Below are 17,010 nucleotides of genomic sequence, written 5' to 3' on the forward strand. Positions count from 1 at the left end.
AAAACTGGTCTCACAGGAATGGTTTAATCATAGACTCGAAGAAGAGCCAGTCTTCTTGTACCTAAGTCGGCATAGTGCATGTTGTATTTAGTTCCGATTCAATTTCTGTGTTTCATCGTCATTAAGAAGGTGCAAGGGATACAGTAAACCTGAAGTGAAGTATCGGAATCTAAAACTGGTCTCACAGGAAAGGTTGAAAACGTAGACAGTAAGAAGAGTCAGTCCTCTTGTACTCTAGTCGGCATTATGCCTTTGAATTTCATTCCGATGCAATTTCTGTGCTTCATCGTCAATAAGAAGGTCCAAGATATATAGTAAACCTGACGTGAAGCATCGGAATCTAAATCTGGTCTCACAGGAAAGGTTCAAAACATAGACGGTAAGAAGAGTCAGTCTCCATGTTCTTATGTCGGCATTGTGCCCATTGTATTTAATTCCGATGCAATTTCTGTGTTTCATCGTCAATTAGAAGTTCCAAGGGATACAGTAAACCTGAAGTGAAGCAACGGAAACTAAGACTGGTCTCACTGGAAAGGTTCAAAACATAGACAGTAAGAAGAGACATTCCTCTTGTACTCAAGTCGGCATTGTGCGTTTTGTATTTAATTCCGATGCAATTTCGGTGTTTCATCGTCAATAGGAAAGTCCAAGAGATACAGTAAACCTGAAGCGAAGCATCGGAATCTAAAACTGGTCTCACAGGAGAGGTTAGTAACATAGACAGTAAGAAGAGTCAGTCTTCATGCACTTCAGTCGGCGTTGTGCCTTTTGTATTTAATTGCGATGCAATTTTTGATTGTCTTCGTCAATAGGAAAGTCCAAGGGATACAGTAAACCTGAAGTGCGGCATCGGAATCTAGAACAGGTCTCTCGGGAAAGGATCAAAACATAAACAGTAAGAAGAGACATTCCTCTTGTACTTAATTCAGCATTGTGCCTTTTGTATTTAATTCCGTTGCAATTTCTGTGTATCATCGTCATGAGAAAGTCCAAGGGATACAATAAACCTTAAGTGAAGCATCGGAATCTAAAACTATTCTCACAGGAAAGGTTCAAGACATAGACAGTAAGAAGACTGAGTCCTCTTGTACCCAAGTCGGCATTGTTCCTTTGTATTTAATTCAGATCAAATTTCTGTGTTTCATCGTCAATAAGAAGGTCCAAGGTATACAATAAACCTTAAGTGAAGAATAGGAATCTAGAACTATTCTCACAGGAAAGGTTCAAATCATAGAATGTAAGAAGAGTCAGTCCTCTTGTAGTTAAGTCGGCATTGTACCTTTAGTAATTAATTCCGATGCAATTTCTGTGTTTCATCGTCAATAAGAAGGTCCATGGGTTAGAGTAAAGCTGAATTGGAAGCATAGGAATCTAAGAGAGGCCTTACAGGAAAGGCTCAAGGCACAGACAGTAAGAAGAGTCAGTCTTCTTGTACTTAAGTCAGCATCGAGCCTTCTGTGTTGAATTCCGATGCAATTTCTGTGTTTCATCGTCAATAAGAAGGTCCAAGGGATACAGCAAACCTGAAGTTAGGCATCGAAATTCAAAACTGGTCTCACAGGAAAGGTTCAAAACATAGACAGTAAAACGAGTAAGTCTTCTTGTAGATGAGTCGGCATTGTAACTTTTGTATTAAATTCCGATGCGATTTCTGTGTTTCATCGTCAATAAGAAGGTCCAAGGGATGCAGTAAACCTGAAGTGAAGCATCGGAATCGAAAACTGGTCTCACAGGAATGGTTCAAATCATAGAATGTAAGAAGACTCAGTCTTCCTGTACTTAAGTCGGGATTGTGCCTCTTGTACTTAATTCCGATGCAATTTCTGTGTTTCATCGTCAATAAGAAGGTCCAAGGCATAACGTAAAACTGACGTGAAGTGTCGGAAACTAAAACTGGTCTCACAGGAAAGATTCAAATCATAGAATGTAAGAAGAGTCAGTCCTTTTGTACTTAAGTCAGCATTGTGCCTTTTGTATTTAATTCCGATGCAATTTCTGTGTTTCATCGTCAATATGAAGGTCCAAGGGATGCAGTAAACCTGAAGTGAAGCATCGGAATCGAAAACTGGTCTCACAGGAATGGTTCGAATCATAGAATGTAAGAAGACTCAGTCCTCTTGTACCTAAGTCGGCATTGTTCCCTTTGTATTTCATTCCGATGCAATTTCTGTGTTTCATAGTCAATAAGAAGGTCCAAGGGATATAGTAAACTTGAGCTGAAGCATCGGAATCTAAAACTGGTCTCACAGGAAAGGTTCAAAACATAGACAGTAAGAAGAGGCAGTCTTCTTGCACTTAAGTCAGCATTGTGACTTTTGTATTAAATTCCGATGTGATCTCTGTGTTTCATCGTCAATAAGAAGGTACATGGGATACAGTAAACCTGAAGTGAATCATCGGAATCTGAAACTGGTCTCACAGGAAAGGTTCAAAACATAGACAGTATGAAGAGACATTCCTTTTGTACTTAAGTCGGAATTGTTCTTTATGTATTTAAATAAAATGCAATTTCTGTGTTTCATCGTCAATAAGAAGATCCAAGAAATAGAGTAAACCTGTAGTGGAGGCATCAGAATCTAAAAGTGGCCTCACAGGAAAAGCTCAAGTCATAGACAGTAAGAAGAGTCGGTCTTCTTGTACTTAAGTCGGCATTGTGCCTTTTGTGTTGAATTCCAATGCAATTTCTGTGTTTCATCGTCGATAAGAAGGTCCAAGGGATACAATAAACCTGAAGTGAAGCATCGGAATCGAAAACTGGTCTCACAGGAAAGGTTCAAATCATAGAATGTAAGAAGAGTCAGTCCTCTTGTACCTAAGTCGGCATTGTGCCTTTTGTATTTCATTCCTATGCAATTTCTGTGTTTCATAGTCAATAAGAAAGTCCAAGGGATACAGTAAATCTGAAGTGAAGCATCGGAATCTAAAAATGGACTCACAGGAAAGGTTCAAAACATAGACAGTAAGAAGAGTCAGTCTTCTTGTACATAAGTCATCATAGTGCATTTTCTATTCAATTCCGATGCAATTTCTGTGTTTCATCGACAATAAGAAAGTCCAAGGGATACAATAAACCTGAAGTGATAAATCGGAATCTAAAACTGGTCTTACAGGAAAGGTTCAAATCATAGAATGTAAGAAGAGTCAGTCTTCTTGTACTTAAGTCGGCATTGTGCCTTTTGTTTTTAATTTCGATGCAACATCTGTTTTTCATCGTCAATAAGAAGGTCCATGGGATACAGTAAACATGACGTGAAGCGTCGGAAACTAAAACTGGTCTCACAGGAAAGGTTCATTCCATAGAATGTAAGAAGAGTCAGTCCTCTTGTGCTTACGTCAGCATTGTGCCTTTTCTATTTAATTCCGATGCAATTTCTGTGTTTCATCGTCAATAAGAAGGTCCAAGGAATAGAGTAAACCTGAAGTGGATGCAACGGAATCTAAAAGTGGCCTCACAGGAGAGGCTCAAGTCATAGACAGTAAGAAGAGTCATTCTTCTTGTACTTAAGTCGGCCTTGTGCCTTTTGTATTTAATTCCGTCGCAATTTCTGTGTTTCATCGTCAATAAGAAGGTCCAAGATATACAGTAAACCTGAAGGGAGGCGTCGGAATCTAAAACTGGTCTCACGGGAAAGGTTCAAAACATAGACAGTAAGAAGAGTCAGTCCCCATGTTCTTAAGTCAGCATTGTACCTTTTGTATATAATTCCGATGCAATTTCTGTGTTTCAACGTCAATAAGAAGGTCCAAGGGATACAGCAAAAATGAAGTGAAGCATCGGACTCTATAACTGGTCTCACAGGAATGGTTCAAAACATAGACAGTAAGAAGAGTCAGTCTTCTTGTACTTAAGTCGGCATTGTGCTTTTTGGATTTAACACCGATGCAATTTCTGTGTTTAATCGTCAATAAGAAGGTCCAAGCGATACAGTAAACCTGAAGTGAAGCATCGTAATTTAAAACTGGTCTCACAGGAAAGGATCAAAACACAGAGAGTAAGAAGAGTCAGTCTTCTTGTACTTAAGTCGGCATTGTTCCTTTTGTATTTAATTCCGATGTAATTTCTGTGATTCATCGACAATAAGAAGTTGGATGGGATACAGTAAACCTGAAGAGAAGCATCGGAATCTAAAACTGGTCTCACAGGAAAGGTTCAAAACATAGACAGTAAAACGAGTAAGTCATCTTGTACTTAAGTCGGCATTGTGCCTTTTGTATTTAATTCCGTCGCAATTTCTGTGTTTCATTGACAATAAGAAGGTCCTTGGGATACAGTAATCCTGAAGGTAAGCATCGGAATCTAAAAGTGGTTTCACAGGAATGGTTCTAAACATAGTCAGTAAGAAGAGACATTCCTTTTGGACTTAATACGGCATAGTGCCTTTTGCATTTAATTCAGATGCAATTTCTGTGTTTCATCGTCAATAAGAAGGTCCAAGGGATACAGTAAACCTGAGTGAAGCATCGGAATCTAAAACTGCTCTCACTGGAAAGGTTCAAATCATAGAATGTAAGAGCAGTCAGTCCTCTAGTACTTGAGTCGGCATTGTGCATTTTGTATTTAATTCCGACGCAATTTCTGTGTTTCATTGTCAACAAGAAGGTCCAAGGGACACAGTAAACCTGAAGTGAAGCATTGGAATTTAAACCTGGTCTCAGAGGAAAGGTTCAAAACATAGCCAGTAAGAAGAGTCAGTCTCCATGTTCATAAGTCGGCATTGTGCCTTTTGTATTTAATTCCGGTGCAATTTCTGTGTTTCATCGTCATTAAGAAGCTCCAAGGGATACAGTAAACCTGAAGTGAAGCATCAGAATGTAAAAATGTTCTCACAGGAATGGTTCAAAACATAGACTGTAAGAAGAGTCAGTCTTCTTGTACTTATGTCGGCATTGTGCTTTTTGTACTCAATTCCGATGCAATTTCTCAGTTTCATCGTCAATAGGAAGGTCCAAGGGATACAGTAAACCTGAAGTGAAGCATCTGAATCTAAAACTGGTCTCACAGGAAGGCTTTAAACCATAGACAGTAAGAGGAGACAATCCTTTTGTACTTAAGTCGGCATTGCGCGTTTTGTATATAACTCCGATGCAATTTCTGTGTTTCATCGTCAATAAGAAGGTCCAAGGGATACAGTAAACCTGAAGTGAAGCATCGGAATTTGAAACTGGTCTCACTGGAAAGGATCAAAACATCGACAGTAAGAAGAGTCAGTCTTCTTGTACTTAAGTCGCCAATGTGCCTTTTGTATTTAATTCCGATGTAGTTTCTGTGTTTCATCGACAATAAGAAGTTCGAAGGGATACAGTAAACCTGAAATGAAGCATCGGAATCTAAAACTGGTCTCACAGGCAATACTCCATTCATAGACAGTAAGAAGAGTCAGTCTTCTTGTACTTATGTCGGCATTGTGCCTTTTATATTTAATTCCGATGTAATTTCTGGTATACATCGTCAATTAGACGGTCCAAGGGATACAGGAAACCTGAAGTGAAGCATCGAAATTTAAAACTGGTCTCACAGGAAAGGATCAAAACATAGACCGTATGAAGTGTCAGTCTTTTTGTACTTAAGTTGGCATCGTGCCTTTTGTGTTGAATTTCGATGCAATTTCTGTGTTTCATCGTCAATAAGAAGGTCCAAGGGATACAATAAACCTGAAGTAAAGCATCGGAATCTAAAACTGGTCTCACAGGAAAGGTTCAAATTATAGAATGTAAGAAGAATCAGTCCTCTTGTACTTAAGTCGGCATTGTGCCTTTTGTATTTAATTCCGATGCAATTTCTGTGTTTCATCGTCAATAAGTACGTCGAAGGGATACAGTAAACCTGAAGTGAGGCATCGGAATCTAAAACTGGTCTCACAGGAAAGGTTCTAATCATAGAATGTAAGAAGAGTCAGTCCTCTTGTACTTAAGTCGGCAATGTGCCTTTTGTACTTAATTCCGATACAATTTCCGTGTTTCATCGTCATTAAGAAGGTCCAAGGGATAGAGTAAACCTGAAATTAAGCATCGGAATCTAAAACTGGTCACACAGGAAAGGTTCAAAGCATAGACAGTAAGCAGAGGTTTTCCATTTAGACTTAAGTCGGCATAGTGCATTTTGCATTTAATTCTGATGCAATTTCTGTGTTTCATCGTCAATAAGAAGGTCCAAGGGATACGGTAAACATGGAGTGAGGCATCGGAATTTAAAACTAATCTCACAGGAAGGGCTCAAATCATTCACAGTAAGAAGAGTCAGACTTCTTGTACATAAGTCGGCATTGTGCCTTTTGTATTTATTACCGATGCGACTTCTGTGCTTTATGGCCAATAAGAAGGTCCAAGGGATGCAGTAAACCTGAAATGAAGCATCGGAATCTAAACCTGGTCTCACAGGAGAGGTTTAAACCATCGACAGTAAGAAGAGTCAGTCTTCTTGTACTTAAGTCGGCATAGTGCATTTTGTATTTATTTCCGATGCAATTTCTGTGTTTCATCGACAATAAGAAGGTCCAAGGGACGGAGTAAACCTGAAGTGGAAGCATCGGAATCTAAATGTGGCCTCACAGGATAGGCTCAAGTCATAGTCAGTAAGAAGAGTCAGTCTTCTTGTACTTAAGTCGGCATCGTGCCTTTTGTGTTTAATTCCGATGCAATTTCTGTGTTTCATCGTCAATAAGAAGGTCCAAGGGATACAATAAACCTGAAGTGAAGCATCGGAATCTAAACTGGTCTCACAGGACAGGTTCAAATCATAGACAGTAAGAAGAGACATTCATTGCGTCCTAATGTCGGCATTGAGCTTTTTGTATTTCGATCTGATGCAATTTCTGTGTTTCATCGTCAATAAGAAGGTCCAAGATATACAGTAAACGTGAATGGCGGCATCAAAATCTAAAACTGGTCTCACTGGAATGGTTCAAAACATAGACAGTAAGAAGAGTCAGTCTCCATTTTCTTAAGTCGGCATTGTGCCTTTTGTATTTAATTCCAGTGCAATTTCTGTGTTTCATCGTCAATAGGAAGGTCCAAGGGATACAGTAAACCTGAAGTGAAGCATCGGAATCTAAAACTGGTCTCACAGGCAATACTCCATTCATAGACAGAAAGAAGAGTCAGTCTTCTTGTACTTAAAACTCACAGGAAAAGGATCAAAGCGTAGACCGTATGAAGAGTCAGTCTTCTTGTACTTAAGTCGGCATTGTGCCTTTTGTATTTATTACCGATGCAACTTCTGTGTTTTATCGCCAATAAGAAGGCCCAAGGGAAACAGTAAACCTGAAGTGAAGCATCGGAATCGAAAACTGGTCTCACACGAAAAGTTTAAAACATAGACCGTAAGAAGAGTCAGTCTTCTTGTACTTAAGTCGGCATTGTGCCATTTGTATTTATTACCGATGCGACTTCTGTGTTTTATGGCCAATAAGAAGGTCCAAGGGATACAGTGAACCTGAAATGAAACATCGGAATCTAAAACTGGTCTCACAGGAAAGGTTCAAACCATAGACACTAAGAAGAGTCAGTCTTCTTGTACTTAAGTCGGCATAGTGCATTTTGTATTTAATTCCGATGCAATTTCTGTGTTTCCTCGTCAATAAGAAGGTCCAAGGGATACTGTAAACCTGAAGTGAAGCATAGGAATCTAATACTGGCCTCACAGGAAAAGTTTAAAACATAGACCGTAAGAAGAGTCAGTCCTATTGTACTTAGGTCGGCATTGTGCCTGTTGTTTTTAATTCCCATGCAATTTCTGTGTTTCATAGTCAATAAGAAGGCCCAAGGGATACAGTAAACCTAACGAGAAGCATCGGAATCTAAAACAGGTCTCAAAGATAAAGGTTAAAAACATGGACAGTAAGAAGAGTCAGTCTTTTTGTTCTTAAGTCGGCATTGTGAATTTTGTATATATTTCCGATGCAATTTCTGTGATTCATCGTCAATAAGATGTTCCAAGGGATACAGTAAAAATGAAGTGAAGCATCGGAATCTAATACTGGTCTCACAGGAATGGTTCAAAACATAGACAGTAAGAAGAGACATTCCATTTGTACTTAAGTTGTTATTGTGCTTTTTGCATTTAAATTAGATGCAATTTCTGTGTTTCATCGTCAATAAGAACGACCAAGGGATAGAGTGAACCTGAAGTGCAAGCATCGGAATCTAAAAGTTTGCTCACAGGAAAGGCTCAAGTCATAGACAGTAAGAAGAGTCAGTCTTGTTGTACTTAAGTCGGCATCGTGCCTTTTGTGTTGAATTTGGATGCAATTTCTGTGTTTCATCGTCAACAAGATGGTCCAAGGGATACAATAAACTTGAAGTGAAGCATCGGAATCTAAAACTGGTCTCACAGGAAAGGTTCAAAACATAGACAGTAAGAAGAGTTATTCCTTGTGTTCTTTTGTCGGCATTAAGCTTTTTGTATTTCGATCCGATGCAATTTCTGTGTTTCATCGTCAATACGAAGGTCAAAAGGATACAGTGAACCTGAGTGAAGCATCGGAAACTAAAACTGGTCTCACAGGAAATGTTCAAATCATAGAATGTAAGAAGCGTTAGTCCTCTTGTACTTAAGTCGGCATATTGCCTATTGTATTTAATTAGGATTCAATTTCTGTGTTTCAGCGTCAACAAGAAGGTCCAAGATATACAGTAAACCTGAAGGGAGGTATCGGAATCTAAAACTGGTCTCACGGGAAAGATTCAAAACATAGACAGTAAGAAGAGTCAGTCTCCATGTTCTTAAGCCGGCATTGTGCCTTTTGTATTTAGTTCCGATGCAATGTCTGTGTTTCATCGTCAATAAGAAGGTCCAAGGGATACAGTAGACCTAAAGTGAAGCATCGGATTCTAAAACTGGTCTCACAGGAATGGTTCAAAGCTCAGACAGTAAGAAGAGTCAGTCTTCTTGTACTTAAGTCGGCATTGTGCTTTTTGTACTTAAATACGATGCAATTTCTGAGTTTCATCGTCAATAGGAAGGTCCAAGGGATACAGTAAACCTGAAGTGAAGCATCAGAATCTAAAACTGGTCTCACAGGAAAGGTTCAAACCATAGACAGTAAGAAGAGACAATCCTTTTGTACTTAAGTCGGCATTGTGCTTTTTGCATTTATCTCCGATGCAATTTCTGTGTTTCATCGTCAATAAGAAGGTCCAAGGGATACAGTAAACCTGAAGTGAAGCATCGGAATTTGAAACTGGTCTCAGAGGAAAGGATCAATACATAGACAGTAAGAAGAGTCAGTCTTCTTGTACTTAGGTCGGCATTGTGCCTTTTGTATTTAATTCCGATGTAATTTCTGTGTTTCATCGGCAATAAGAAGTTCGAAAGAATACAGCAAACCTGAAGTGAAGCATCGGAATCTAAAACTGGTCTCACAGGAAAGGTTCAAAACTTAGACAGTAAGAGGAGTCATTCTTGTTGTACTTATGTCGGCATTGTGTCTTTTGTATTTAATTGCGATGCAATTTCTGTGTTTCATTGACAATAAGATGGTCCTTGGGATACAGTAAACCTGAAGGGAAGCATCGGAATCTAAAAGTGGTCTCACAGGAAAGGTTCAAACCATAGACAGTAAGAAGAGAAAATCCTTTTGTACTTAAGTCGGCATTGTGCGTTTTGCATTTATCTCCGGTGCAATTTCTGTGTTTCATCGTCAATAAGAAGTTCCAAGGGATATAGTAAACCTGAAGTGAAGCATCGGAATTTAAAACTGGTCTCACAGGCAATACTCTATTCTCAGACAGTAAGAAGAGTCATTGCACTTGTGCCTAAGTCGGCATTGTGCCTTTTGTATTTAAATCCGATGTCAGTTTTGGTTTTCATCGTCAACTAAAAGGTACAAGGGACACAGTAAACCTGAAGTAAAGCAACGAAATCTAAAACTGGTCTCACTGGAAAGGATTAAAACATAGACCGTATGAAGAGTCAGTCTTATTGTACTTAGGTCGGCAGTGCTCCTATTGTTTTTAATTCCCATCCAATTTCTGTGTTTCATCGTCAATAAGAAGGCCCAAGGGATACAGTAAACCTAACGAGAAGCATCGGAATCTAAAACTGGTCTCAAAGATAAAGGGTCGAAACATAGACAGTAAGAAGAGTCAGCCCTCTTGTACTCAAGTCGGAATTGTGCCTTTTGTATTTAATTCCGATGCAATTTCTGTGTTTCATCGTCAATAAGAAGGTCCAAGAAATACAGTAAACCTCAAGAGAGGCTTCGGAATCTAAAACTGGTCTCACGGGAGAGGTTCAAAACATAGACAGTAAGAAGAGTCAGTCTCCATGTACTTAAGTCGGCATTGTGCATTTTGTATTTAATTCCGATGCAATTTCTGTGTCTCCTCGTCGGTAAGAAGGTCCAAGGGATACAGTAAAATTGACGTGAAGCGTCGGAAACTAAAACTGGTCTCACAGGAAAGGCTCAAATCATAGACAGTAAGAAGAGTCAGTCTTATTGTACTTAGGTCGGCATTTTGCCTGTTGTTTTTAATTCCCATGCAATTTCTGTGTTTCATCGTCAATAAGAAGGCCCAAGGGATACAGCAAAACCTAACGAGAAGCATCGCAATCTAAAACTGGTCTCAAAGATAAAGAATCAAAACATAGACAGTAAGAAGAGTGAGTCTTTTTGTACTTAAGTCGGCATTGTGAATTTTGTATACATTTCCGATGCAATTTCTGTTTTTCATCGTCAACAAGATGGTCCATGGGATACAATAAACCTGAAGTGAAGCATCGGAAACTAAAACTGGTCTCACAGGATAGGTTCAAATCATAGAATGTAAGGAGAGTCAGTCTCCTTGTACTTAAGTCGGCATTGTGCCTTTTGTATTTAATTCCGATGCAATTTCTGTGTTTCATCGTCCATAAGAAGGTCCAAGGGATACAGTAAAGCTGAGTGAAGCATCGGAATCTAAAACTGGTCTCACAGGAAAGGTTCAAAACATAGACAGTAAGAAGTGACATACCTTGTGTCCTTATGTCGGCATTGAGCTTTTTGTATTTCGATCCGATGCAATTTCTGTGTTTCATCGTCAATAAGAAGGTCCAAGGGCTACAGTAAACCTGAGTGAAGCATCGGAATCTTAAACTGGCCTCACAGGAAAGGTTATAATCATTGAATGTAAGAAGAGTCAGTCCTCTTGTACTTAAGTCGGTATTCTGCCTTTTGTATCTAATTCCGATGCAAATTCTGTTTTTCATCGTCAACAAGAAGGTCCAAGGGATACAGTAAACCTGAAGTGAAGCATAGGGATCTATAACTGGTCTCAGAGGAAAGGTTCAAAACATAGACAGTAAGAAGAGTCAGCCCTCTTGTACTCAAATCGGAATTCTGCTTTTTGTATTTAATTCCGATGCAATTTCTGTGTTTCATCGTCAATAAGAAGGTCCAAGGGATACAGTAAACCTGAAGAGAAGCATCGGAATCTAAAACTAGTCTCACAGGAATGGTTCAAAACATAGACAGTAAGAAGAAACAGTCTTCTTGTACTTATGTCGGCATTGTCCTTTTTGTACTTAAATCCGATGCAATTTCTGAGTTTCATCGTCAATAGGAAGGTCCAAGGGATACAGTACACCTTAAGTGAAGAATCGGAATTTAAAACTGGTCTCACAGGAAAGGCTCAAATCATACACAGTAAGAAGAGTTAGTCTCCTTGTACCTAAGTCGACATTGTGCAGTTGTATTTAATTCCGATGCAATTTCTGTGTCTCATCGTCAATAAGAAGGTCCAAGGGATATAGTAAACCTGAAGTAAAGCATCGGAGTCTAAAACTGGTCCCACAGGAAAGGTTCATATCATAGAATGTAAGAAGTGTCAGTCCTCTTGTACTTATGTCGGCATTGTGCCTTTTGTATTTAATTCGGATGCAATTTCTGTGTATCATCGTCAATAAGAAGGTCCAAGGGATCCAGTAAACCTGAAGTGCACATCGGAATCAAAAACTGGTCTCACAGGAAAGGCTCAAATCATAGACAGTAAGAAGAGTCTGCCTTATTGTACTTAGGTCGGCATTGTGCCTGTTGTTTTTAATTCCCGTGCAATTTTTGTGTTTCATCGTCAATAAGAAGGCCCAAGGGATACAGTAAACCTAACGAGAAGCATCGGAATCTAAAACTGGCCTCAAAGATAAAGGTTCAAAACATAGACAGTAAGAAGAGTGAGTCTTTTTGTACTTAAGTTGGCATTGTGAATTTTGTATATATTTCTGATGCAATTTCTGTGATTCATCGTCAATAAGATGTTCCAAGGGATACAGTAAACCTGAAGTGAAGCATCGGAATCTAATACTGGTCTCACAGGAATGGTTCAAAACATAGACAGTAAGAAGAGACATTCCATTTGTACTTAAGTTGTTATTGTGCTTTTTGCATTTATATAAGATGCAATTTCTGTGTTGCAACGTCAATAAGAAGGTCCAAGGGATAGAGTAAACCTGAAGTGGAAGCATCGGAAACTAAAAGTGGCCTCACAGGAAAGGCTCAAGTCATAGACAGTAAGAAGAGTCAGTCTTCTTGTACTTAAGTCGGCATCATGCCTTTTGTGTTGAATTTCGATGCAATTTCTGTGTTTCATCGTCAACAAGATGGTCCAAGGGATACAATAAACCTGAAGTGAAGCATCGGAAACTATATCTGGTCTCACAGGAAAGTTTCAAAACATAGACAGTAAGAAGAGACTATCCTTGTGTCCTTATGTCGGCATTGAGCTTTTTGTATATCGATCCGATGCAATTTCTGTGTCTCATCGTCAATAAGAAGGTCCAAGGGATATAGTAAACCTGAAGTAAAGCATCGGAGTCTAAAACTGGTCTCACAGGAAAGGTTCATATCATAGAATGTAAGAAATGTCACTCCTCTTGTACTTATGTCGGCATTGTGCCTTTTGTATTTAATTCGGATGCAATTTCTGTGTTTCTCGTCAATAACAAGGTCCAAGGGATCCAGTAAACCTGAAGTGAACATCGGAATCTAAAACTGCTCTCACAGGAGAGACTCAAATCTTAGACAGTAAGAAGAGTCAGTCTTATTGTACATAGGTCGGCATTGTGCCTGTTGTTTTTAATTCCCATGCAATTTCTGTGTTTCATCGTCAATAAGAAGGCCCAAGGGATACAGTAAAGCTAACGAGAAGCATCGGAATCTAAAACTGGTCTCAAAGATAAAGGTTCAAAACATAGTCAATAAGAAGAGTCAGTCTTTTTGTACTTAAGACGGCATTGTGCCTTTTGTATTTAATTCCGATGCAATTTCTGTGTTTCATCGTCAATAAGAAGGTCCAAGGGATACAGTAAACCTTAAGTGAACATCGGAATCTAAAACTGGTCTCAGAGGAAAGGTTCAAAACATAGACAGTAAGAAGAGTCAGCCCTCTTGTACTAAAGTCGGCATTGTGACATTGTATTTAATTCCGATGCAATTTCTGTGTCTCATCGTCAATAAGAAGGTCCAAGATATACAGTAAACCTGAAGGGAGGCTTCGGAATCTAAAACTGGTCTTACGCGAAAGGTTCTAAACATAGACAGTAAGAAGAGTCAGTTTCCATGTTCTTAAGTCGGCACTGTGCCTTTTGTATTTCATTCCGATGCAATTTCTGTGTTTCATCGTCAATAAGATGTTCCAAGGGATACAGTAAACCTGAAGTGAGGCATCGGAATTTAAAACTGGTCTCACAGGTAATACTCCATTCATAGACAGTAAGAAGAGTCAGTCTTCTTGTACTTAAGTCGGCATTGCGCCTTTTGTATTTAATTCCGATGTAATTTCTCTGTTTCGTCGACAATAAGAAGTTGGAAGGGATACAGTAAACCTGAAGTGAAGCATCGGAATCTAAAACTGGTCTCACAGGAAAGGTTCAAAACTTAGACAGTAAGAGGCGTCATTCTTCTTGTACTTAAGTCGGCATTGAGCCTTTTGTATTTAATTCCGATGCAATTTCTGTGTTTCATTGACAATAAGAAGGTCCTTGGGATACAGTAAACCTGAAGGGAAGCATTGGAATCTTAAAGTGGTCTCAGAGGAATGGTTCAAAACATAGTCAGTAAGAAGAGACATTCCTTTTGGACATAAGTCGGAATAGTGCCGTTTGCATTTAATTCCGTTACAGATTCTGCGTTTCATCGTCTATAAGATGTTCCAAGGGACACAGTAAACCTGAAGTGAAGCATCGGAATTTAATACTGGTCTCACAGGCAATACTCCATTCATATACAGTAAGAAGAGTCAGTCTTCTTGTATTTAAGTCGGCATTGTGCCTTTTGTATATAACTCCGATGTAATTTCTCTGTTACGTCGACAATAAGAAGTTCGAAGGGATACCGTAAACCTGAAGTGAAGCATCGGAATCTAAAACTGGTCTCAGAGGAAAGGTTCAAAACTTAGACATTAAAGGAGTCATTCTTCTTGTGTTTAAGTCGGCATTGTGCCTTTTGTATTTAATGCCGATGTAATTTCTGGTTTTCATCGTCAATAAGAAGGTCCAAGGGATACATTAAACCTGAAGTGAAGCATAGGAATCTATATCTGGTCTCACAGGATAGGTTCAAATCATAGAATGAAGAAGAGTCAGCCTCCTTGTACTTAAGTCGGCATTGTGCCTTTTGTATTTAATTCCGATGCAATTTCTGTGTTTCATCGTCAATAAGGAGGTCCGAGGGATACAGTAAACCTGAGTGATGCATCGGAATCTAAAACTGCTCTCACAGGAAACTTTCAAAGCACAGACAGTAAGAAGAGACATTCCTTGTGTCCTTATGCCGGCATTGAGCTTTTTGTATATCGATCCGATGCAATTTTTGTGTTTCGTCGTCAATAAGATGGTCCAAGGGCTACAGTAAACCTGAGTGAAGCATCGGAATCTGAAACTGGTCTCACAGGAAAGGTTTAAATCATAGAATGTAAGAAGAGACAGCCCTCTTGTACTTATGTCGGCATTGTGCCTTTTGTACTTAATTCCGATGCAATTTCTGTGTTTCATCGTCAATAAGAGGGTCCAAGGGACACAGTAAACCTGAAGTGAACATCGGAATCTAAAACTGGTCTCACAGGTAAGGCTCAAATCATAGACAGTAAGAAGAGTCAGTCTTATTGTACCTAGGTCAGCATTGTGCCTGTTGTTTTTAATTCCCATGCAATTTCTGTGCTTCATCGTCAATAAGAAGGTCCAAGGGATACAGTAAACCTGAAGTGAAGCATCGGAATCTAAAACTAGTCTCACAGGAATGGTTCAAAACATAGACAGTAAGAAGAAACAGTCTTCTTGTACTTATGTCGGCATTGTCCTTTTTGTACTTAAATCAGATGCAATTTCTGAGTTTCATTGTCAATAGGAAGGTCCAAGGGATACAGTACACCTGAAGTGAAGCATCGGAATTTAACACTGGTCACACAGGAAAGGATCAAAGCATTGACAGTAAGAAGAGTCAGTCTTCTTGTACTTAGGCCGGCATTGTGCCTTTTGAATTTAATTCCGATGCAATTTCTGTGTTTCATCGTCAATAACAAGGTCCAAGGGATACGGTAAACAAGAAGTGAGGCATCGGAATTTAAAACTGGTCTCACAGGAAAGGCTCAAATCATACACAGTAAGAAGAGTTAGTCTCCTTGTACCTAAGTCGACATTGTGCTGTTGTATTTAATTCCGATGCAATTTCTGTGTTTCATCGTCAATAAGAAGGTCCAAGGGATACAGTAAACCTTAAGTGAGCATCGGAATCTAAAACTGGTCTCAGAGGAAAGGTTCAAAACACAGACAGTAAGAAGAGTCAGCCCTCTTGTACTCAAGTCGGCATTGTGACTTTGTATTTAATTCCGATGCAATTTCTGTGTTTCATCGTCAATAAGAAGGTCCAAGATATACAGTAAACCTGAAGGGAGGCATCGGAATCTAAAACTGGTCTCACGCGAAAGGTTCAAAACATAGACAGTAAGAAGAGTCAGTTTCCATGTTCTGAAGTCGGCACTGTGCCTTTTGTATTTAATTCCGATGCAATTTCTGTGTTTCATCGTCAATAAGATGTTCCAAGGGATACAGTAAACCTGAAGTGAAGCATCGGAATTTAAAACTGGTCTCACAGGTAATACTCCATTCATAGACAGTAAGAAGAGTCAGTCTTCTTGTACTTAAGTCGGCATTGTGCCTTTTGTATTTAATTCCGATGTAATTTCTCTGTTTCGTCGACAATAAGAAGTTGGAAGGGATACAGTAAACCTGAAGTGAAGCATCGGAATCTAAAACTGGTCTCACAGGATAGGTTCAAAACTTAGACAGTAATAGGAGTCATTCTTCTTGTACTTAAGTCGGCATTGAGCCTTTTGTATTTAATTCCGATGCAATTTCTGTGTTTCATTGACAATAAGAAGGTCCTTGGGATACAGTAAACCTGAAGGGAAGCATTGGAATCTAAAAGTGGTCTCACAGGAATGGTTCAAAACATAGTCAGTAAGAAGAGACATTCCTTTTGGACGTAAGTCGGAATAGTGCCTTTTGCATTTAATTCCGATACAATTTCTGTGTTTCACCGTCTATATGATGTTCCAAGGGATACAGTAAACCTGAAGTGAAACATCGGAATTTAATACTGGTCTTACAGGCAATACTCCATTCATATACAGTAAGAAGAGTCAGTCTTCTTGCACTTAAGTCGGCTTTGTGCATTTTGTATTTAATTCCGATGTAATTTCTGGTTTTCATCGTCAATTAGAAGGTCCAAGGGATACAGTAAACCTGAAGTTAAGCATAGCAATCTAAAACTGGTCTCACAGGAAAGGATCAAAACATAGAAAGCGAGAAGAGTCCGACTTCTTGTACTTAAGTCGGCATTGTGCCTTTTGTATTTATTACCGATGTGACTTCTGTGTTTCATCGCCAATAAGAAGGTCAGAGGGATAGAGTAAACCTGAAATTAAGCATCGGATCTAAAACTGGTCACACAGGAAAGGTTCAAAGCATAGACAGTAAGCAGAGGCATTCCATTTGGACTTAAGTCGGCATAGTGCCTTTTGCATTTAATTCCGATGCAATTT

The sequence above is a fragment of the Schistocerca americana genome, chromosome 3 (genome assembly GCF_021461395.2).
Source record: "Schistocerca americana isolate TAMUIC-IGC-003095 chromosome 3, iqSchAmer2.1, whole genome shotgun sequence".
Lineage (NCBI taxonomy): Eukaryota > Metazoa > Arthropoda > Insecta > Orthoptera > Acrididae > Schistocerca > Schistocerca americana.